Source organism: Natrix helvetica (assembly GCF_964273705.1).
Source record: "Natrix helvetica genome assembly, chromosome: Z".
Classification (NCBI taxonomy): Eukaryota; Metazoa; Chordata; class Lepidosauria; order Squamata; family Natricidae; genus Natrix; species Natrix helvetica.
The window spans coordinates 82,884,664-82,908,347 of record NC_138554.1 but is presented as its reverse complement, the minus strand read 5'-3'; the positions used below and the strand labels follow the sequence as shown (position 1 = coordinate 82,908,347).

The following is a 23,684-nucleotide window of genomic DNA, read 5'->3' as shown; positions in this document are numbered from 1 at the left end:
AGGAGAGGCGTATCAGGTAAGTACCAATGCCCTTTCTCCACTGGAGACAATGGATCCTCCCAGTCCCACCCAGTCCACCACAGGTACCCCCCAACACGAGGAACGTTGAACTGGCCATGACCACCCTGGCCACCCCTACCCTCGCCAGACACCCCACCTCCACTCTCCCAAGGTCAACCACAACCCTGATATAGCCCTCAATGGAATCGAGTTTAACATCCCGATCTAGAAAAGTAAATAACCTCCAAGTAGTGTACGTCAAATTTGGGAAGAAAAACACAGTTTTAAAGAAGCTTCTAGATAACTTTTGCTTTCTAATTTGTAGCTGAGCTATAAAGCTATTTTTGAAGGGCTCGATTAGTGAGATAATAGTAGGAAGGGCATTCAGTTGCTTTTCAAGTGTGTATTCTGGAAACTATTCCTACTGCTTAAAAATCACTTAAAACTGATGAATTATATATACTAACAAAAATTATAGTCAAATTCCTTGAGTTTATAATTGTAAAGCAGGTTTATATGGACAATTATTGTACTATATAGAAAAACTGAACTGAAAAGAACCAATCCATATATATTATAGGTTTTTAAATTAAAAATAAAAATAAAGTTTTTAAATACATTGTAGATTTGGCTTCTGTTTCTGCTGTTTTTTATAGCATTAACTTCTTTTTTTTTTTAATCTTATGCTAGGTGCTCATTATCTCATTTTACAAGTTGGGAAGAATATAAATCAAATGAATAAAATAAACCAAAACACTGCAATAGTAATGATAATAAACAATTGGTTACATTAGCTAGTTAATCATTATGATATGATGCAAAATTGTGGTTTAGGTTAGTAAATTTTGTAGTTCTCAAATTGTTCAGTGTATAATAATTTTTTATAATAAAAATTAGAAGTAAATTAATCTATCTGAAATTCTGAAACATTTGGAAAAATATGGAAAAATAACAATATGCAGAGCATATATTACCAACCAGCTTATTTTTTTCAGTATAATAAATTGGCATCTTAGGTGATACTAAGGAAATATGTATTTATTCACAGAAAAGTATTGATTTTTCTGCTTTTGTTTTGTAAAGCTGAGTACTTAAATGTAGTTGCTTAATTTTCTACTATGTATTTAAGCTCCATTATTTTAAAAATCTGGATTATTTTTATGGAAGTGACACTTTCCCTTCTATACAAATGGCTGCATGGAGAAAATGAGAACTTTATAATGTATACTCAAAATTCAGATGAAATGAATATAAAAGCAAGCCAAAATTTGACAGCTGCTGCTAAAAATAAATACTAAAGCCAGCCAGCCAGCCAATCAGTCTGGAGGCACCATTTCTAAATTAGATTGCCTGACCTTTGCAAGAGATTATTAATATGCTTCTCACCATTGTGATAAAAGTATTATGCAGGTATCAGTCATTACCTAGGACTTGTTTGGCCTGGAATATTTTTTTTCCATTTTCAGATAAATGCATCTAATTTCCATGTCTGTGGAGATTCTCAGTCATCCAGATCATGGTTGTTCCTGTTCAAAAGGCAGCTGGACTTTTTTGGGGGTTTTTACTTGAAAATGTTTTGCTTCTCATGAATAAACTGAAGAAACTTTTTGAATGAGAAGTGAAAAATTCTCCATAGTGAGGGGAGGAGTATCCAGGATGGGGGTTGATCTTGTCCTCTCTAGATTGGACTGAGTCAGATAAGCTCTTTTAGCCACGCCTTGGTCACCAGGCTCCACCCAGTTATCGACTCAGTCCATCAACGGATGGCTGTGTTCATCCTGAGATCCTGAAGAAACTTAAAGGAAACATTTTAAATTGCTGTCAAAGCGATTGAAATTGCCTCCACACTGCCTGCTCAATCACTAGAGGCTGAGGAAACCCCCAGCGGGGTTAGAAAGCCCGCGCAGCAACTGCTAAGGCGGCGCGCAGCCCAGGTCACACAGCGAGACCCAGGGCACTAAGTGAGGACTCACCAAAGGCAGGCAAGTGAGCTCCACAGAGGCCTCTGCAGCAAGGGTGACGCTCAAGGAGGCTGAACCGTGGCGTTTTAAAACGCCCCAGAACACCCACGCTGGCAGCAATCACCAAAGAACAAGGTGAGAGCCGGAGAGGCTCAGAAAGAGCTGCGGGAGGCAGGGGGAGGCGAGAGAGTGACCCTTCAGCGGCAGCGGAAGCCGCGTGGCAGCCTGCAAAGGCACAAGCTGCTTCCATGTGCTCCCAGGAAGAGGAGATTTTTGAATTTGGAGCCAGGAGTCATTTTGAAACCAAGTGGTCCAAGATGGTGGCCCCCAGCAGCTCAGGAGGCTGGCAGGAGCCAAGCACTCAGCCCTGCAACTAGCAACCACTGGAGGCACTGAGGAGCCCTTAAAAAGGTTAGAAACCATCTCGGAGGCATCAGCCAAGGGCGGGGGAGGCAAGACAAAGACCAAAAAGGAAGCATATCTCCACCAAGGGGGCTAAAGAGGCAGGCTGTTGATCCAAACCCCCCAAGCCTAGCTCCAAGTATGAAAGGCAGAGGCACCAAGCTTTTGGAGTGCATCAGCCACAAGCCAGCAGCAGGAACCCCCCACCCCTGGCCTGGAACCTGAGGAAAGATTACCAGATTTCTCTTCACCTGGCAGGGCTGTAGAAGGAGACCCCTCCCTCCAGGTGAGAATTCCCTTCAACACCTCGGGCTTTGTCATCCTGGGTTCTGGCAACCTTGCCATCACGATTTATGCAAGCCCTATTCAATCCTTTTCTGAGTGCCTGACTCAGAAGCCCAGACAGGGCAATAAGACTCAAATCGCTGCTGAGGCTTTCTCTTTAAAGAAGGTCTTTCCTTTAAGGAAAAACTTTCCCTTTAAGGAAGAGAAAGGAAAGCAGCTGGAGGAGGGGGCGGCTCTCAGGAAGCCACAGGAGAGAGCGCAGCAACTCTTAGTAGCACAAGCCGCTTTTTCAAAGCCCTGACCAGCAGGGCTGTTGTATTTGCCGCGCAGTGCCATTTGAAAAGAAGGGGGAGGAGAGTCCCCATGTGGCCCAAGATGGCGGCCTCCTTCAGCTGGGAGGTCACAGGCAGGAATCAAGTCCTCGCTTCTAAAGCCGGCAGCCCCAGTGGAAGGCAGAAGAGCCTCCAATCAGGTTAGAGATTACCCTGAAAGGTCCATCCAAGGGTGGGGCGGCAAGGCAAAGAGCAAAATGAAGCACAGCTCCTCCAGGGCGACTACAGAGGCAAGCTCCGGCTCTAAGCCTCCCAAACCTGCCTCTAAATATGAAAGGCAGAGGCATAAAACCCTAGGGCGCATCTGCCATAAGACCATCAGCAAGAAGGTTCCCCCGGTCTGGAGCCTGATGCGATCACAGAGGAGAATCCCTCCCAGCAAGTGATGATTCCCATTGATACCTCAGGCATCTGGGGCTCTATCCAGGGATAGTAATCATCCTCACTACGGAGCATTCTCCTCAAGCCTCCCTTCTACCTCTGCAGGCATGGGGGTGGGGGCAACCACCCGAGGCAGAACAGTGTAAAGATAAGGTTCTTTTGAGCTCCCCTCGAATAAAAGGGACATTGAAGTTGAATCCCAAACTCTGTTTGCCGTCTAACTGAAATCTGCCAGGATTTCCCCACCACCACCACCTACCTCTTGGAGCAAAGAGGAACATCTCATTTCAGTGAGAAAGGCTGATTATCTCTCCTGAGATGGACTCTGTTGTGATTAAGAACATGTGTTAAAAAGGGGCCAAGAGTTGCATAGAAATGCAGCGTCTACCACCTAGCTGATTCAATCTGCTCTGAAAAGCCTGTTTTTGTTCTTCTCTGATACACTGAGAAAGCAGATCCTGCAAAGTTAGAAAAGCATGTTTCCTCTCTCTCCTTGTTTGAAAGCAAGATTGACCTTGTTTCCATCTAATTGAGCTCCAGGGGAAGGGATCCAGGAATCGCATGATAAAGCAACCCTACCCTTTCCCAACCTATGTAATCTGATCTGCTGTTGTTAAGGCCAAACACATGTGGCCTAACAAAGAAAGAGAAATCTGATGCAGATTCCAAGCCTTACTCCTTAAGTGGTTTTAAAAGCCTAAGTGGAAAGATCTCCATGGAAACGAAACTTGAATGAAAAAGAGGTCAGCTAGCCCAGACCCAACCTCCCAAATCCTTTGAACTTTAATGCAAGTTGTCCTGACAACGAGGGGCAATAAAGAAGCCCCAACCATCCCAACATCAGCTTGTGTGTGCAAAGCCTTCGGGCAGCCAAAGGGCCAAAAGGCAGATGTAGTTCATCTGAAGAGATTGTTATGCTTTTGTGGATTGGTTACTATTGTTTATGAATTATTTGGGAAGAGCTCAACCCCTATAAAAGGTACCAGGCTAGCCAGGTCCAAGATGGGTTCGGGTAAAGACCCTTAGGAATTCCAAAAGTAAGCTTGACAACTTAACCAGCAGAATAGCCTTGGCAACTAGAGCTGAGGTGGCACAGTGGTTAGAGTGCAGTACTGCAGGCTAATTCAGCTGATTGCTAGCTGCAGTTTGGCAGTTCAAATCTCACTGACTCAAGATTGACTCAGCCTTCCATCCGTTAACAGCAAGGAAGGCGCCATTACCAATCACTCCAAACAGTAGGTACTAGTGGCTCCTCTACAAACTGCAATCCAGTATTTCAGGCCAACACTTGCAATGCCTAGTGGACGACAAGTGATGTGCGCCTGCATCTACAAAGCATTGCATCGCACCCTAGTGGCTGACACGTGAACTGTGCCTGCATTTACAAAGTCTGGCAACACACTCTAGTGGCTGACACGTGAACTGCCTGCATCTACAAGTCTTGCAATGCACCCTGGTGGCCGACAAGTGAATTGAACTCAAGGATTTCAAAATACATTCAATAAATTTTCTGAGCTAATCCTAGTCAAAGAACCATAGCACCCTTCTAGCCATGGCAAAGGGTCAGACAGGCCGGTCTCCATGCCTGAACACACTACAAACTCAGAATTGGATGTCTAATATGAGAAATCGCAGAAGCATCTCATATAGCCTATGACCTTAGACAGCATTTGCTGAGGGCAGAACATATAGCAGGGGTGGAGAACATCAGAGCCGACTGGCTCAGCCGGACCGAGGTGGACAATTCGGAGTGGAAGCTGCAACCAGCAATCTTCGAGGAGCTGGCAGAGCGCTTCGGATGCCCGGACCTATTTGCCACCCCTCTCAATGCTCAGCTCCCAAGGTTTTATTCCAGGTACCGGACACAGGAGGGGGGGGCAGAGGGGGTAGATACTCTCTGCTGCCCTTGGCCCTGGGGGCTCCTCTATGCCTATCTACCCTTACCCCCTGATCCCCAGGGTCATACAAAAAATCTTGCGGGAGGGAACGGAGGGGGTACTGCTGGCAGCCTGGGCCATGCAGGCCTTACTATCTGAGATCTGTAGGGCAGCCACGGGGTCTTCCCCCTCACCATTTGTGAGGAATTACAAGTTGGACTTGTTTGCTTCTGCGGAAGCCTCATTCGGACGTAGGGTGTTGCAGATTGTTCACAAGGCGGGGGAGAGGTCTCACCAGGCATAAGTTTGGGTATATACTCAAATGTGTAACCCTCCCTAGGGACATGTAGGCTTTGGTACATCCCATCCTGGATACTCCTCCCCTCACTATGGAGAAAGGGCATTGGTACTTACCTGATATGCCTCTTCTCATAGTGGGGGAGGAGTATCCAGCTCCTCCCTGATATGGGTATGTTGTGAAATTTTGATGTTGTTTGTTGAACTGTTCTCTTGAAATAATAAATAAAGGTTTGAAACTAAAATAAAGTCTAGAGTGGATGACACAGCGTGTCGGATAGAGTTCTTCGCCGATAACTGGGCGGAGCCTTGTGGACCAGGGGCATATACCAAGAGCTCTGATGACTCAGTCCAAAACGAGAGGATAAAGTCAACCCATCCTGGCTACTCCTCCCCCCACTATGAGAAGAGGCGTATCAGGTAAGTACCAATGCCCTGTCTCCTATCAACCGACCTCCATGGGCCACAAAGCAACTCCTTCATCCTTGGTTTGTTGGATATGTGCCTGCATTGCTAAAGCCTACGAATTACAGTTCCAGCCACTTCCAGGTCGTGTCTCAGCCTACTCTACAAGCAGTGCGACCACATCAACGGCCTGGGCCACATAGGCTTCACTTGAGGAGGTTTGTCGGGCTTCTACCTGGGCCTCTCCGTAATCATTTATATGCCATTACAAGATTGACAGTTGTGCATCTGCCGATGCAATTTGGCAGGCAGATTTTGCAACGAGTTCACGAGGCCCAAGGGACTTCAGCCTGGACAATGGCCCATCCGTAGGGACAGTCCAGGCGCTGGCATCTCCCATTCTTAGATGCTATCTCCACCAACAATGGAGAATGGGTGTTGGATTACCTGAGTCGCCCGTTTTCTGGGAAGGTGGAGATAGCATCCAGCCCCACCCTGAAGGAGGTCCGGTCCAGCGTCAGTAAGGAAAGACTCTTTTCGTTCATCACACATCAGTCTTCAGATTGCCTTCATCATAAAGCTGGGAGGAGCTAGCAGAGGAGGCAGGACACCAACAATTGCAGACTCAATTCCATTGGATGATAGACGAGGTTAACCCATTCCTGGATACTATATCCACCTTCCCAGAGAACAGGCATCTCAGGTAAGCCAACACCCATTTTTAAGCTTAGTATCTATGTGTTAAACTTACATTTTAGCATAATTTTAGCAGGTTTATATTCTTGAAGTGAATCCTCGATGGCTAAATGAGACTGATTAATGTAGATGCATTGGTCCCCTTGTCAGTGGAATTAATACTGATGTAGAAACTTGCATCATTAATATTTGTAGTTCCTAGATTATCTTCTTATCCTAATTATTTTTGGTTGAAATTGTGAACTGGTGACCTCCATAAACTGGCAGTATTCCCACATTTTATCCTTCTGAATTTGTTTCTATTTACAGATCTTTAAAAATTTCTAGAAGTAAAAGAGACTATTTTATGCTGCTTTTCAGTTGCCTGTAACATTTAGAAAATATACTTTGGGATTACTATTAAAGAGCAAACATTTTTAGAAATGTGTTTTATTTACTTAAATTTTCTTTTTTGTGTGTGTATGTCTTACAGATTCATCAAGGAAGCCAACAGAGGAAAGATTGCATTGCCAATCTCTGCCAGACATAGTCTCCTGCTTTGGTCCTCTGATGGCAATAGGCACTTTGCTGTGAAACTTGCCAAGCTGGACGCCACAGTTTTGAACGACTATTCTTTGGCAGCTGTTGCACCCTCTCCTGAGACAACTAATCATGCAGTCCTAGCCTGTAGTACAGGCATTTATGAAGAGCACTATGTAAGTGAAGCTGTGGTAAACAATGTGTCAGACTGCAGGGAATACAGAGATGCTGGCACCATTACTGGTAGGTAATAATCTTGATGTTTCTGTCTTAGTATTGACAAACCGGTCATCTGTTTTGTAATGTCATTTGGGAGGAGTTTGAATCTGTGAGTCCCAAAGAAGTGAACAGAGTCTTTAGTACTGTGGTTATAGCCATTTATATTTTAGATCTGTGCCCCTTCTGTTGGTTAGGGAAGAGGTATTGAGTGGATCTATGCAGTGGTAAATGCCAGTTTTATGCTGTAGAGGGAGAGTTTACATGGCTCAGAAGGACCCCCACCCCCTATTAAGAGACCATTTTTATATCCAGCTGACCTGAAAAAAAAACCCCAAAAATCACTAAATTCCTTTTTTAGGCTTAAAGCATACCTTTTTAGGTATATTTTCAGTGGCTGTCACTGTTCTCTAGAACAACTTTCCCACAAATATGTAATGGGCCTCAGATTTTAAATGATCTGGCTCTTTCCTCAGTATTTGGGTCTAGGTGACTAGAGTTCCTTGTTGGTTGCTTTAAATTATTCCATTCAGAATTTTGTTTTGCTCATCTCGGCTATATTTTAGTAATACATATGATTATTGCTTTTATCCCCTTAAATGTTTACTTTTGTATTACACTGTCTAGAGTCATCTTGGTTGATTAGGTATGTATGTATGTATGTATGTATGTATGTATGTATGTATGTATGTATGTGTGTTACAACCCCTGGTATGCCCAAATATGGCTCACTACTCCATCTTTCTGTCCTTCGGCTCATTACAGAAAACCATCCAGGCAGAAAATCATTACAGAAAACCATCCAGGCCTATTTTTAAAAGGCAACATTAAAAATAAAAATATGGTTTTCTGCCTGGATGGTTTTCTGTAATGAGCCGAAGGACAGAAAGAGGGAGTAGTGAGCTTCCTCCCATATTTGGGCTTACCAGGGGTTGTAACACAAATACATACCTATTTCCCTGGCTCAGCTGATAAAGGAGGAGAGCCTGAGGCTTAGTGGCTAAGACTCCTGCCTAATATGTAATACAGCCCAGGTTCGAATCCCAGTAAGGGTATGGCTAGCTGATGAGAGCTAAATAGCTTGAAATGGATCTATACTAGTCTCCCTTTATTTATTTATCAGCACAAATACAACACAAATATTAAAAAGGCAACATTAAAAATAAAAATATGGTTTTCTGCCATGTGAGTACCGTTGCCTGGTAGTATAATTCCCAATCTAGTAGTCAAACCCCCCCCCCCTCTTTTTTTTGGCTTCCTGCAAAATTTTCAAGTCTATTCTTGCTTTCTTTCCTACCCAAACAAATCTTAATATTATTTTATTTAGTTCTTCAAAGTATTTTTTTTCTCCAGCTTTATTGGTATTGTTTGAAATAAGTGTAGTATTTTTGGCAAAATGTTCCTTTTTATAGTAGCTATTCTTCCTGATAATGACAATTGTCTTTCAATTTATCCAGATCTTGTTTGATTTGCTTCATTAGTTTCATATAATTGTCCTTTAATTGTTGCACATTTCGCTGTTGTATTCCTAAATACTTCACTTTTAAACTATCTGTATATCCTTTCCATCAACATTCTTTTTTGTGTATCTTTAAGAGTCTTAACTAAAATCTTTGTCATCTCCATTTATTTTCAATCCCGCTTCTTTCCCACATTCTTCTATTTTTCTAATTAGTTTCAGTCGATTGATAAATCTCTCCCCAAAGTCCATATATTTTAGCTGTGCTAACATGAATTGCCAATTAACATGATCAAACGTTTTCTGTGCATCTAAAAACATATTTTCCTATTATTTTATTTAGTTTTTTGAAGTACTTTTCCCCAGTTTTATCAGTGTTGTTTGGAATAAAAATAATATTTTTGGTAATATATTCATCTTAATTACCGCTATTCTACCCATTAGTGATAGCTTTAAGTTTTTCCATTTCTCTATATCCATTTCAATTTGATTTCTTAGTTTATAATAATTATCTTCCTTAATAGTTACACATCTCGAGGTCAACTGTATTCCCAAATATTTCACTTTTTTAACTATTTAAATATCTAATTTCTCCATTATTTCTCTTTTCTGTTTTTCTGTTATATTTTTCACTAATTTTTAATCCTGCCACTCCTCCATACTCTGCTATTTATTCTAGTAGTTTTGGACCTGTTTCTCTTGGATCCTCAATAATAAATACCAAGTCATTTGCAAATGCTTGCAATTTATATTCTTCCTTTTTAACTTTCATTCCTTTTATATCTTTGTCTTGTCTTATCTTTCTGTTCAAAACTTCTAGTGTCAATATGAATAATAGTGGAGATAGCGGACACCCTTGCCTTGTCCCTTTAATAATTGGTACTTTTTTCTGTTATATTTCCATTTACCATCATTTTAGCCTGTTGTTCTTTGTAAATAGTTTTAACCATATTTATAAATCCCTATCCAAAATCCATCATTTGCAGTTGCATTATCATGAATTGCCAATTTACGTTATCAAAAGCTTTCTGTGTATCCAAAAATAACAATGCCATTTGTTTCCCAGGGTGTACTTCGTAATATTCTAATGCCTTCAATATAATTCACATATTATCTCTAATTTGTCTTGGGTAAAAAGCCATTTTCCTGTACACCGCTTGGAGAGTCCAAGCCATGGGTTAATTCAGTCTGCTTGCCCTTAGGACTGAGGAACTTTTTTTCCTTTAGCCACACCTCCTGGTGTAGTCACTCACCAGAATTATTCCTCAGTCAGCCCGTTCAGATGCAATTAGCTTGAGCTCCCAGCTGAATTAATCCTTTTTTTGGCTTGGACTCTCTATTTCTTCATTTCTTTTTTCCTGAGATCTCCCCTATTATTGAGTGCTTTTTTCCTTCTTCGTTGCTGTGTATTTCCCAGCAGATTCTTCGCTTAGAAGGCCAGGAGGTAAGTCGGAAGGTGTGGGGGGGTGCTCCTCAGCCGATCCGAGTTGGACGGCTTCGGAGGTCTGCCGCTTGTCTTTTAAAGCGATGCGGCTGCAGCGGCGAGGTCCCTGATCCCCCAGGCCCCTCGTTTTTTGTTTTAGACACAGTTTTTACGTGTCCCTGGCCTGCTACAGGACCTCTGCCGCAGGGAGGAGTGGGCGATGGTCGCCTATTGAGGCGTGGTCGCCTCTCCAGTCTCCCTCTACCCCCACGCTGTTGCGGCGGCCATTTTAGGCGCGAAAGTTCATGCTCTTTTCTGGCCGCCATTGCGCTTCAGCCACACTACAACAGGAGACCTCTGGAGGTTGGGGGGGGGCTGGCAAGGGTCTCCAGGTCGGCCTACCAGCCTCCTTTTCCCCTTTTTGCGAGCGGTGCTGGTTCCTGGGCCGTGTAACGGTCACCATACTGGCTCAGGGAGGAGGCTTCTGTAAGGTGCAGGCCAAAACCAGTTTTTTTGCATAGTCATTCTCCTCCCTGTCTCTCCTGCGGGGCCTTGCACTTGGGTGCAGGCCTCGATCCTACTCCTAGGCCATCCTACTGGTCTTATGGAGGGGATTTTTTTATGGTTGGATAATTTTATAACTCGAATGATTCTCTGTACAGTTCATTCACTAATCCTTGATTTTTTCTCTTTCCCCTTTTGCAGCAGACCAGTCTCACTTCTACTTCCACTGCCTTATTATAGCCTTGCACCATCTTGTGTGGTCATTGACTATGGAGCTGCCCAGTCCCCCTGATTCCCAAGATACTAGGACAGGCCTATCCCAGGCCCCTAGCAAGGGTTCCTCCTCTTCGGGGAGTGGGGGTGCGGGCAAGAGTGGTGGGGGAGGATCTGGGAAACATCGTTCCAGGACCCCATCAGTGGCAGAGGCCAAGGATGCTGAAAGGCACCAGCGTGCCCTTGACAAGCAATTCAAGAAGGCCCGACGCCAGGCAGGCAGGGAACCATCCCACTCCGAGTTTCCCTCATCTCGGGAGGATCCCCAAATAGTCCTGTCCGAGGAGGTGGAGTCCCAGGACCTGTCCCCAAACAGGTCACTCACGGAACCGGCTTCCCCAGCCCCCTCCTGGGCCTGCAAACAAGCCCCTCCCCCTGGGGATGCTAGCATGGACGACATGCCAGGAGAGGCTCACCCTCCTCTAGAGGAGGCCCTAGATCCAGATTCGGATCAAGACGAGCTCTCCCACCGCATGCAAGAGGTGATGGCACGTTCCATTGCCAAGGGCATTGTTGAAGCCATGAAGTTTAAGGATCCCCCTTCAGTGGCCCCTAAGGGCTCCGGGCCCGACCAGGCCGCTTCCCCTCCAGCCAAGCGAACTCGCCACCCTTCCCTGGAGTCTTCTGTGGTCAGTGAGGCCTCAGCCCTTGAGGATCCTGACCTGGAGGACCCAGGGTTGTCAGAGGACGAGGATCTCCCACCCGAGGCACCCGCCTTTGTGGGTCTTTTTAAACCCAGCCTCTTCAAGTTGGTCCTCCATACGGTCAAGGCTGCCACCAGGGTGGGGATCAAGCCCAAACCTGCCGCGCCAACGGCGGACTCGACTCCGGTCAACCCCAACGCGGTCATGTTTGACGTGCCCACTCCTCAACAAGAGTTGGTTCCTGTCCCTGGGTTGTTCCTCGATCTTATCCAGCGCCAGTGGGCCCAGCCAGCCACACAGTCTTCTCCCAGCAGAGTGGACAAAAAGCTCTACACTATGGAGCCGGTCCTGGAGGACCTGCCCATAGCCGCCCTCACCTCTAACTCCTCCCTACCGGCTGACCTCCTGGAAGGCCTCAAGGCGGAGGATAAGAAAGTGGAGAAGGCGTGCCACAAAACCCATCTTGCGGCTGCCTGGGCCATTAGGGCTTCTTCGTCCGCGCCCTTCTTCAACAGGGCTTCTGTAATCTGGCTGCGTGAGCTGCTAGCTAAGCTCCCGGAGGGGGACGTCCGTCTCCACCAAGATGTGTCTAAAATAATAGTGGCCTCCCAATACGCTGCTGATGCATCTCTCAACGCCACCAAATTTGCCTCTAAGGCCCTGCCGTCCAATGTGACCTCTCGCCACTTAATCTGGCTCAGGCATTGGCAGGCGGACCAGAAAAACAAATGGAAATTGGCTTCCGCCCCCTTTAAGAGGTCTAAATTGTTTGGCGAGGCTCTGGACCCTCTTCTCATAGAGTCCAAAGACAAAAGGAAGGTCCTCCCTTCCCTAACCAAAAAGCAGGACCGTAAGGCTGCGCCCTACCCCAGGAGGCAGTCCTTTCGAGCCTCCGAGCCTTCCACTTCCGCCTCCTCCTTCTCTTCCCCCAATAGATCCTTCGGACAGCAAGGGGACAGATCCCAGGACAGGCCGGCCTTCCGAGACAGGAACAGACAGCAGTTCGCCTTCCGCAAATATAACCGCGGTGGGGCCTCCAACAGGCCGTTCCGTAAGTCCAAGTGACTGCCCGAACTCAGCGCCCATAGGAGGTCGTCTCCAACTGTTTGCCTCCCATTGGGCCCAGACCACCGAGGACGCCTGGGTCCTCCAGATTGTCAGGGAAGGCCTCTCCCTGGAATTCCTGTCCCTTCCTCCCCGGAACTTCATCCGGTGCCCCACCCCAACCTGCCCTCAAAAAAGGAAACGCATGGACCAGGAGATCAAGCACCTCCTGGAGATCAAGGCCGTGGAACCTGTCCCACGGGACGAGGAGGGAGGGTTTACTCCATCCTCTTCCTGGTACCCAAGAGCTCGGGGGGGTGGAGGGCCATCTTGGACCTCAAAAACCTCAACAGGCACATCGCCTATCGGAGGTTCAAGATGCAGTCCCTCCAGACCATTCTGGCGGGGATCCGTCAGGGAGACGACCTCACCTCTATAGATCTAAAGGAGGCATATCTCCATATTCCCATCTGTCCCCAGCACAGGAAGTTCCTGCGCTTCTTCTATGCCGGCCGCCACTTCCAGTACAGAGCCCTTCCTTTCGGCCTCTTGTCCGCTCCTCGGACGTTCACCAAAGTTCTGGCGGTTGTGGTGGCTCAGCTAAGACGCAGGCCGTAAGGCTGCAGTGCTATCTGGACGACATTCTCATCCAGTCGTCGTCCAGACAGCAGGCCTTACGGGATCTCCAAGTCACCATGAGGTCCCTCAGGAGTCACGGCTTCTCTCTAAACATAGAAAAGAGCCACCTCGTCCCCACCACCAGACTGGTCCACCTGGGGGCGGTGATAGATACCACCTTGTGCAGGGTTTTCCTCTCCCAGGACAGGTTGGAGGGCCTAAAGTCCATGACCCACAAGGTGATGCACATGAGGCAAGCTCCAGTGGTCCTCCTGTCGCAGCTGCTGGGGAAAATGATTTCCTGCATCTCCATCGTCCCGTGGGCCTGCCTACATTCCAGGGCACTGCAGTGGCTGCTGTTATCCCAGCAGAGGGCCTCCAGGAGCAACTCGCCCATGCTGATCCGCGTTCCACCAAAGGTGAAGAGGTCTCTCCGTTGGTGGGTGTCTCCGGCGATTCTCAAGGGCCACCTCTTCAAGGAGCCCGAGAGGCTGATCATCACCACAGATGCCAGCCTCACCGGCTGGGGGGCCCACATGGGTCACCTGGTAGTACAAGGCAAGTGGTCCCAAGTAGAAGCGAGCTACAGCATCAACCTGCTGGAGTTGCAGGCCGCACGTTTGGCCCTGCGTCATTTCCCCCATTCTGTCCATCGACGCCATGTGCTTCTGATGACGGACAATGTGGCCACCAAGGGGCACATTAACCGCCAGGGTGGCACCAGGTCCAGATCACTGATGAGAGAGGTGGAGTCCCTGGGCCGCTGGGTGGAGTCTCACCTGGAATCCCTACGCTCCGACCACATCTCCGGAGTGGACAACACCCAGGCGGACTGGTTGAGCAGGACAACCATAGATCCCGCGGAGTGGAAACGACCCTCGTCTGTTCCATCAGCTGTTCAGCAGATTCGGCACCCGGCAGTCGACCTCTTCGCGTCCAAGGACAACGCGCAGCTCAGGTGCTTTACACCCGGTTCTTCAGCACCTCGGAGCGCGGCCACCTCTGCGGCCTGGGCCACTCAGGCCTTGATACTTGACATCTGCAGGGCCGCCACGTGGTCTTCTCCTTCGCCCTTCGTGCGACTTTGCAAATTGGACGTTTTTGCCTCGGCTTAGGCGTCCTTTGGCAGGCGAGTGCTCCAGGCGGTTGTATCAGTGACCGAATCCCAGGAGCCTTCTGCCCACCCGGATGGACAATAACTTGGGTATGTCCCATTGCTTGGACTCTCCAAGCGGTGTACAGGAAAATGACCATTGGCTTACCTGAAGGGTCCTTTTCTGTACACCGCGGGAGACTCCAACCCGCCCTGGATGTTCTTGCCGGGATTCGGGTTCTTCGTGTCAACAGAATTATCTTCTTGGACGGTTCGCTCCATCTTCACGTACTTACTCTATCAAATTCTGGGGAGTGACTACACCAGGAGGTGTGGCCAAAGGAAAAAAAGTTCCTCAGTCCTAAGGGCAAGCAGACTGAATTAACCCATTGCTTGGACTCTCCCGCGGTGTACAGTAAAGGACCCTTCAGGTAAGCCAATGGTCATTTTGATCTGGGTGTATAAATTCACTTAACAGTCTTTTAAGTCTTTCCACCATTATCAATGCAAAGATTTTATAATCCATGTTTAATAAAGAGATTGGTCTATAGTTCTTTATTCGCTGCAAGTCTGATTCTTCTTTTTGGGATAAGAGTTATATAGGCCTCCAACCAAGAATCCGGTATTTTTGCTTTCAGTAACAGCTCATTGAATACTTCTAGCATGATGTTACTTAGCACATCTTGTAATGTTTTATAGAATTCCGCTGGTAATCCATTTGGACCTGGTGTTTTCCCTTTTTTGTCTTTTTATTGCTTCTGTTACTTCCATCGTTATTCTCTCTTCCAGTGGCTTTTAAAATTTTTCTGGAATCTTAGATATTTCCGCCTTCTCTGGATATTGTTTTATCTTTTCCTCTGCCACTGTGTCTTGCTGGTATAGTTCCTTATAATATTTTTCTACTATTTTTTTCTTTTCTTCTTTTTGATAACAAATATTCCCTTCTTGGTCTAATAATTTATTTATGATTTTCCCCCTCTTTTTTCATCTTATACGCCAACCATCGTCCTGGTTTATTTGCGTTTTCAAAGAAATTTTGTCTTATGGCTTTTACTTTATTTGCCACTCCTTCGTTTTCCATTAAATTCAATTTATGTTTTTCTAGGTCCATCAAGTTTTTAATTTTAACATTTTGTGGGTTTCTTTGTAGTCCTATTTCCAGTCTCCTGTGTTCCTCCTCTTATCTTCTTTCGTGTTTGTCTGCTTTGTTTGTTTCTTTTTCCTAAATAAGTCATTACTAGTCCTCTAGTGTATGCCATTCTGTAGGGATGTGTCCTCCTTCTTATTCTCGTTAAAAAAAAGTTTAATTCTTCTTCCATATATTGCTGAAATTCTTTTTCATTTAATAGATTTTGATTTAATGTCCATCTCATTTTTTTCTCTGAACTTTCCATGTCATTATTATTGGATTGTGGTCTGCCCATATACTTGTTTCTGTATCAATCTTTTGTGTTTTAGCAATTAGATCTATTGCTGTCCAAATCATATCTATTCTTCACCACGACATGTGTCTATTTGAGTAGAATGTATATTGTTTTTCTCAAGTGTCTTCTCCATACATCTTGTAGACTTAATTCTTCCATCATAAAGAATGTTTTAGGCAGTGTTCCCCTTAACTTCTTATTCAAATTTGCAGTTTTATGATCCAGCTCATTATTTAGTATCACATTAAAATCTTCTAGTATGCATATTTCTTCATATACATATTCTGTTCTGACCCCACCTTTTGTCACCAAGACACTCCAAGACACACAAAGTCTCTTCAAGATGTTTATTGACATACAGGTTCCACCTTGGCAGCAATCCAGCCTGCCAGGGTCAAGATAGCACTCTGGGCAGCAATCCAGCTACAGCGACACCCCTTGGCAGCAATCCAGCTACCAAGCTCCAGATAATCACCTTAGCAGCACTCCTGCCTGCCAAGGTCCAGGGAACAGATTGGCAGCAATCCAGGTAAATCCTTTGGCAGCAATCCAGCCTGACAAAGTACGATACAGATCTGAGCTTCTCCAACTCCAATGACCAGTTGATTCCTGCAAAGGGTGTGTCCACAAGCAGTCCCTTTATAGTCTGGAGAGGAGTCTAATGATCAACAGCTGAGAGCAATTACCTCCTGTAATTGCTCAATTGCTCCTTTCGCCGGGTAGCACGCCGGGAACGAGCATCTGATAGCTCACTGCTGATGTCTGACTCACTGTCCTGTGACTCCTCCCCACTGTTCCAAGGCATGACATCAGGAGCCCCCTTCCTTTGGCTTTCACCACTGCTCCATGCCTCAGGCGCCTCCTGGTGGCCAACCAGCCTCTCTGCGCCCTGCTCAGAGTCGGAACCCTGTCCAAGGTCCTCCACATCCTCCTGAGCCGACTCAGAGGGACCCTCGCTGTCGGAGTCTGGTGGCAACTCCAATGGCTCCTGCTGGGCCACAACAATATTCTATTATCTTTTTGTGGAGTTTTCCATAAAATTCTTCTTGATTTGTCATTTGGTGCATATATCGCCACCATCAATTATTTTTTTATTATTCATCATTATTTCCACTATCAATATTCTTCCTTCTTTGTCTTCAAATATTTGTTTTGATTGTATTGTCTTTTTAATATAAAGTTCCACACCTCTTTGGCTTTGATCGGCAAGTGTCATATATAGCTTCCCCAATTTTGGATAATCCAAATATTCTTTGTGCTGTTTTTTAATATATAGTTCTTGCAGCCATATTATATATAATTTCAGTTTCTCTTATTTATTAAATGTTCTCTTTCTTTTTTGCTCAAAATTAGTCCATTTATGTTTAATGAAATTATTTTTCTTTCTTCTATGTCTTAATTTTTTTTTGTTTTAGTTGATCTAGTCACTCTCATCTTCATTTGTTCTTTCATCTCTTTTGCTCTTGCTCCTTCGCTTAGCGCCCTTCTTGTTCTTTAGCGAGTTATCTGTTCTTTCTCCTTCTCTTCTTGTAGTTTTGTTCCTCTTTTCTCTCTCCGTCTCTCTTCTTCTTGTGGTCCAAAGTGTTGTTCATAAAATAACTCTGCCTTTTCTACTGTATCCAGCCTATGTCAAGTTACTAATATCCCTTCTGGTATTAACCATCTAAAGTTGATTCCTTTTTTTATTAGGCATTTGGTCAGAAACTGATATTCTCTTCTTAGATCTCTCACCCTTCTTGGCACTTGTTTAAGGACTATTATTTCTTTAGATTTGTATTTTATTGTTGTATTCCTTGCAGCTTGCAGGATCTTTGTTCTCAGGGTTTTCTTAGTAAATCTTACGTGTACCTCTCTAGGTAATTGATTTCTTGCAGCATATCTTGTATGGATCCTGTAAATTTCATCAATTCCGCTTAGCATCTTTTCCTTGGATTCTTCCAGTCCATCCACCAATATGTTGGTGATTTTTTCTGCTAGATTCTTTTCCTTTTCAATATTTTGGAATCTTAAATAAAAATCAGCTTTGTCCATTTCCAACAAAATATTTATTTTTTCTTGCTTCTTATCTATTGTTGTCAGTCTATAATCCATCTCCTCCATTTTCTTCTCTGTTATTTCCACCTTTTCTTCTACTTTCTGCAATCTCTGCTCATTTTTCCCATTATCTCTTTAACTTCTTTCAGATCTTTATCCACTTTGTCCATTCTTTCTTTGAGGTCTTCATGCATAGTCTGTAACGATGAGGAATATGCTGTTATCTTCTCCATCTTGTTGATTTATTTTTATAATCCAAATATCAAAAAAGAGAAAAGAGAAAAGAAGAGAGAAAAAATCCAAATTTTGACAACTGCCTCTCCAATTCTTGTGGGCCAAGCTTCAGGTTCTTGTTACCTTAATCCAATTGTAGTAGTAAAGTAAAAAAATAAAAAGAAGGAAGAAAAAAGACCAAATTCCAACAAAAAGGACAATAAAAAATAGTAAAAAAATTGGCCACAATTGTAAAATAAAAATATATTTAGTCCCCCCTATTTCTTCCAAGCTTCAGGCTCTTGTTATCTTAATCCAATTGCAGTGGAAGGTAGAAAGACAAAAACATAAACAAGAACAACCAACAAAAAAACTCAAATTCCTACAAAGAGAGCAGAGAGAGGAAAATTAATAAAAAGGGGGGAAAAGACCACAGTTTTAAAATAAAAATATATCTTTAATCCCCCTTATTCCCTCCAACTCTAACAGTAGGAGAGAAAAGGGAGGAAGAAAAAGGAGAGAGAAAAATAAAAAGTAAAAATCCAGTAAGTACCTGCTAGGTGGAAAGTTACAAGGAAAAAGCAAGGTTGATTTAATCTTGTCCTTAAACTTGATTTAACGCACTGTCACTGTGTTTTTTGTTTGCCAGCTGTGCTTAAACTCTAAGACATACGGTAGACTGATCTGACTCTTATCACTAAGCTCACTACGCATGTCCACATTTTTTTAAACTTTTTGTTCGCCTGCCAAGAAGGTTGGCAGGAGCACTGCCTAAATGTAATCATTAGCTAGTAAGTTTTGTTTTCATTTTCTTTACAATAAAATGTGTTTCTTAGAATAAATCTCAGGTTTATTTTTCTTAATTTTGAAGTATACTTCAAGGAAAAACCACGGTTCATCCCCCATTAAATACAATTACCCCAGGAGGGGAACAGGGCTGAAATTCTACCCTGGCACGTGGTAGCAGAGGATGGTTGGGATTATGGTTTTTTCCTTGCTTGTTACTTTGATGATAAGAGTCTAGGCTAATTAGGCAGATGATTATTTTCGCAACTGCGGAACACTGATTTAAATCACTTCTACAATGCCGAAAAAGAAGAAAAAAATAAAACATTCCGCAAAAGATATAAATGTCTCTGGTCTCTCTGATGAAGAAGCGAAAAGTATTTACACAGGCATTCAACCCTTCAAATGCTGCTTGCTTCAGCAACCAGACTGGATGGAGAAACTGCTGTGGGAGAAGAAAAGGAGGAAATGTTCTTACACAGGTTTCAAGAAGAAGAAGAATACAGAAAAGCTGCTCTTGAAGGCAACGTGCTATGACTGAGGTCAGTGACCCCCCCCCTTCTACTTAGGCATGCTCCCAAACAGTTCTTCGAGAACCTTTAGAATTTAAAACACTTGGTGCAAAGCGAAAGTTTTCACAACCGGAAGAGCATTTTTACTCCCCCATACAGAGAGAAACTTATCATTCTCCTTGAAGCTCTAAGCAAGCTATAAAAGGCTATTGTGATCAAATAGAAATTTTTGAACGTGAGCTATCCCAGGCAAAAATGGCCCTATCTATGCTCGAGCCAGATAAGAGGGACTCTCCTGTTTTTCAAATTTCTAAAAACGCCATCTTGGCTCCTTCTCCAAAGCCTAAGACACCCCCCCTGAAGGATATTGTGTCAGGCAAATCAGAACAGAGAGCTGTGTACACATCACAATTGTCACATGACGTTCCTCTCAAATTACACATGCCACGCAGACAGAAAGATTAACTGAGCAGCCTAATACTGAAATTGCAGCACCATCTGCTGGCAGAAGTAATTTTCTAGAGAAAGCCAACATGCATTGTAAATTCCAGGAGCAATTATAGATATTGCACCAGACGTTATCAAACATGTCCTTAACTCACTCAGATATTCAGGCTGCAATGCAACAAGTGTCTCCACAGGCCCAATCTTCAGCACCCCCTGTTGCTGGTGTCTTCTTAGATGGAGCATAACAATACTTAATGCAGCAAAGGCAAATGGCTGCGTCTCCAGCAGGCCATGTTAATATTGCTGCTCAAGCACCGGCCGCAGCTGTAGTACAGCAATCACAGGTTTGACTACAGCAACCACAGGGTCAGCAACAAGTATATTTACTTGCACAGCCAGCATTTCAAATGCACATTCCTCAACAGGCACCTTCTGTTGCTCCATTGACTGGTGAGTCAAAATTAAAAATGTCAGGACAGAATTATAAGGCCTGGGTCAGTGAGGTGGCACTTTTGCTTCGCAGAGAAGGTACCCATTGTATGATGTTTAATCCTCCTGTCTAGCCATGGACTCCTGCAATAAGAGACTTAGAGACTAAGGCTTGCACAACATTATTGATGTCCATGGATACTGAATTGCAGGTTACTTTCCGCCTGATGCAACAGCCCAACAAATTTGGGTCCAATTGGAAAATTGCTACAGGCCCGTTTCAATCGAATTTTCATGTTTGCTCATGTCTGAGTTCCATGGTTTGAGATTGAAACCTGGTGAACAAATTGGAGGACATTTAACCAAACTGAAAGGAATGAGAAAAGAATTGAGAGAAAGAGGCCATTTTATTGATGATATTCAAATGATCAGCATTATCATTAACTCATTGAATTATGAATGGAAAGATGCCATTGCAAAGATTAACCAAGTGCCTATTGCTCAACGCACAGTGGACAATGTTTGCAGACTTTTAATTGAAGAAGAAGCACTCATGTTAGCCATGCCACATTTGCGAAGACCACCCGCATCAAGAGCTCCAGCGAGGCGTCCCTTCCGAGGAAGAGCCTACGTTCCAAGGATGCCAAGATGCTACATCTGTAACCATGTGTGACATGCCACCCGGGATTGTCTCCAACGAGTTCCATCTCCCGTCACATACCAGCCCAGAGGAATAGATTCCGGAGGTAGTGGCAGAGGCAGAAGACAAGGTCGTCGTGGTCCAAGGCGTGATCCACAAGCTCCACTCGCCACATTTGCCTTAACCAACGATCCACAACCTCAACCAGAGTTCGACAGACAGCTTTTGTGGACTTTGGACAGTGGTGCAGCGTTGCATGTTACCTACAGAAAGGAATTTTTCACAGAGATGCACGAGCCTGAACCTGAACTATATGAACTTTATTCTTTCTCCAATCATCCCTGTAAGGTCATGGGAAAAGGAACTGCTTATGTTGAAGAACTCGATGCATTCATCCCTGATGTTTATTACATGCCTACAGCAAATAGTAGTTTGCTTAGTCAGAGTCACTTGTCTAGAGTGTTAAAATTCCAGGTTCACCACCTCGAAAAAGCAAGTTACATATTTAAAAATGGAGATATTGTTGCTGAAACCATGTTAATTGGTGGTATTTATTACATAAAACCAAAGCCTAAACCGCAAACACAGGCAAGAATACAAACTCCAAAAGAGGAGGGCACAGGCCCAGAGAGATTGTTCCAGTGAGAGATCCTGTAGCTACTCCAAAGGCTCCTAAAGCCAACAAACAGAAAATATGGAAGCAGGTTGCTCAGAGTAAGCCTGCGGTTCCTCACAAAACTGTTAATGTTGAAAATTCACTAATTGGTAAACCTTTGCATTCCAGTGTATCCACAAGTGGCATAGAAGATTGGGGCACGCCAGTTTCTGTGTTCTTAGGAAAATGCCGGAGTTCTCAAAAGGTTTGGATCTAAAGGGAAGTAAGTTGTTTTTGGATTGTGCTGTCTGCAAGAAGGCCAAATCCAAAGCAGCAGCCGTTCCCAAACGCGCTACACGCCTGTCAACACGCATTTTTTATTTGGTACACACTGACATAGTGGGTCCTTTTCCACCAACACTTGGTGGTAAAAAATATTTTCTAACAATTGTTGATAATTACTCTAGATATGGATATGGATATCCTATGAAAGAGAAATCTGAAACCTTTCAGATCTTTAAAGACTTTGCAGCTCTTGTTTCTACCCAACACCAAGTTCACATCACCAGAATCCAGAATGATCATGTTGCCGAATTCATGTCTCAGCGTTTCCAGGACTGGATGCATAAGAATGGAATTCTTTATCAGACATTGGCTCCGTACACATCGGCTTATAACAGAGTCGCAGAACGAAGACAAGGGGTCCTACAAACCATGATGCGTTGTCTCCTAGAAGATGCCAACCTCAGTAACCCATACTGGGGTGAAGCTATCAAATATGCAAATTACATTGTCAACCGTACTTTGAGCAGTGTAATAAATCAGACTCTTTTCTTCATGATGTATGGATACAAGCCCTATGTCAAGAACCTCCATATTTTTGGTTCATATGCTATGGTGAACATTCCCTTAGCTCAAAGAAGAAAAGGAGGTCCAGCAACAAAGAGACTGAGATTTATGGGTATTAATGATAATTCAAAATGGAGCAAATTTATTGACTCTAAACATGTAATTGTGATTTCTCAATCTGCTAATTTTGAGGAAGATGTTGATTGGTCCAGGATTCATTCCAATGAACCTGGAGTTTATTTTCCTAGAGATGATGTTGTACATGCCATGAAGCCTGATGACCAAGATTCACAGGCAAATATTTCATCCACTATTTTTTCTCAATCTGATGTTCCGTCTTTGCTAGCCGCGGATGCTGATGCTAGCGACGAATGTGAGGACGAGGACGAAGCAGAAGAAGAATGGACTGTTGTTCTGAGACGTTCCAAGGGGGTCACTAAGGGAATCCCTCCACAGCGATATTCGTGGCAACTGACAAAAACACCTTTGCCTTTGATTTGCAATGTTACACTTCCTCCTGATACGTTCACACAAATCAAGCTGCTTCCTGATTCAGAGCAAGAGAAGTAGTATGAGGCAATGCAGAATGAAATGGACAGTCTAAAGAAACTTAAGGTATTTACACCTGCAAAACCTCCAGCAAACAAGAAAGTCATTGGCACTCGATGGGTCTACAGAATCAAGAAGAAGCCAAATGGTGAGTCATTGTACAAGGCCAGACTTTTAGCTCAGGGTTTCGTTCAATGTTATCCTGAGGACTACACAAACACCTACTCACCGACAGTCAGAACTGAAAGTGTAAAAATTGCTTTAGCCACTGCAACTATCCTTGGTTTAGAAGTTTTCCAGTTCGATGTTGACACGGCTTATCTACATGCTGACCTAGATGAAGAGATCTACGTGAGAGGTCCTCCAGGATTCCGACAGCAAGAAGGGGATACCTGGTTTCTAAACAAAAGTTCTTATGGTCTGAAACAGTCTCGTTTAATGTGGTACTTATGTCTTACTGACAAACTAAATTCAATGGGCTTTATTAAGTCCGAAACTGATGAGTGCGTGTTTACAAAAAGATCTAACAATACGTATGAGATAGTTCTTGTTTATGTTGATGATATCGTTTATATTGGTCCAAATAAGAAAATGAGTGAGATTTTTTCTAAAGCTTTGCAGAGATACTTCACATTGAAATCTTTAGGTCATATTAGCACTTTCTTAGGTGTTCAGATTGACAAAACACAGAAGGGGTTTAGTCTTTCACAAGAGGATAAAATTGACCACATTCTGCATCATTGCAACATGAAAGATGCTAACACAACAAAGACACCC

The 23,684-nt window shown here is 44.1% G+C and overlaps 1 protein-coding gene across 4 annotated transcripts in view; it reads left to right on the top strand.

The window, feature by feature from the left end:
• The first annotated feature begins 7,112 nt into the window (after positions 1-7,112).
• Positions 7,113-23,684, top strand: part of TRAK1 (trafficking kinesin protein 1) — a 290,199-nt gene continuing 273,627 nt past the window's right edge. For 3 of the 4 annotated variants that reach the window (XM_081969801.1, XM_081969800.1, XM_081969802.1), the window contains exon 1: positions 7,113-7,398. The gene's annotated coding sequence lies outside the window, so the exon portion shown is untranslated. The remainder of the gene's footprint in view (positions 7,399-23,684) is intronic. The other variant, XM_081969799.1, reaches the window with a different exon arrangement.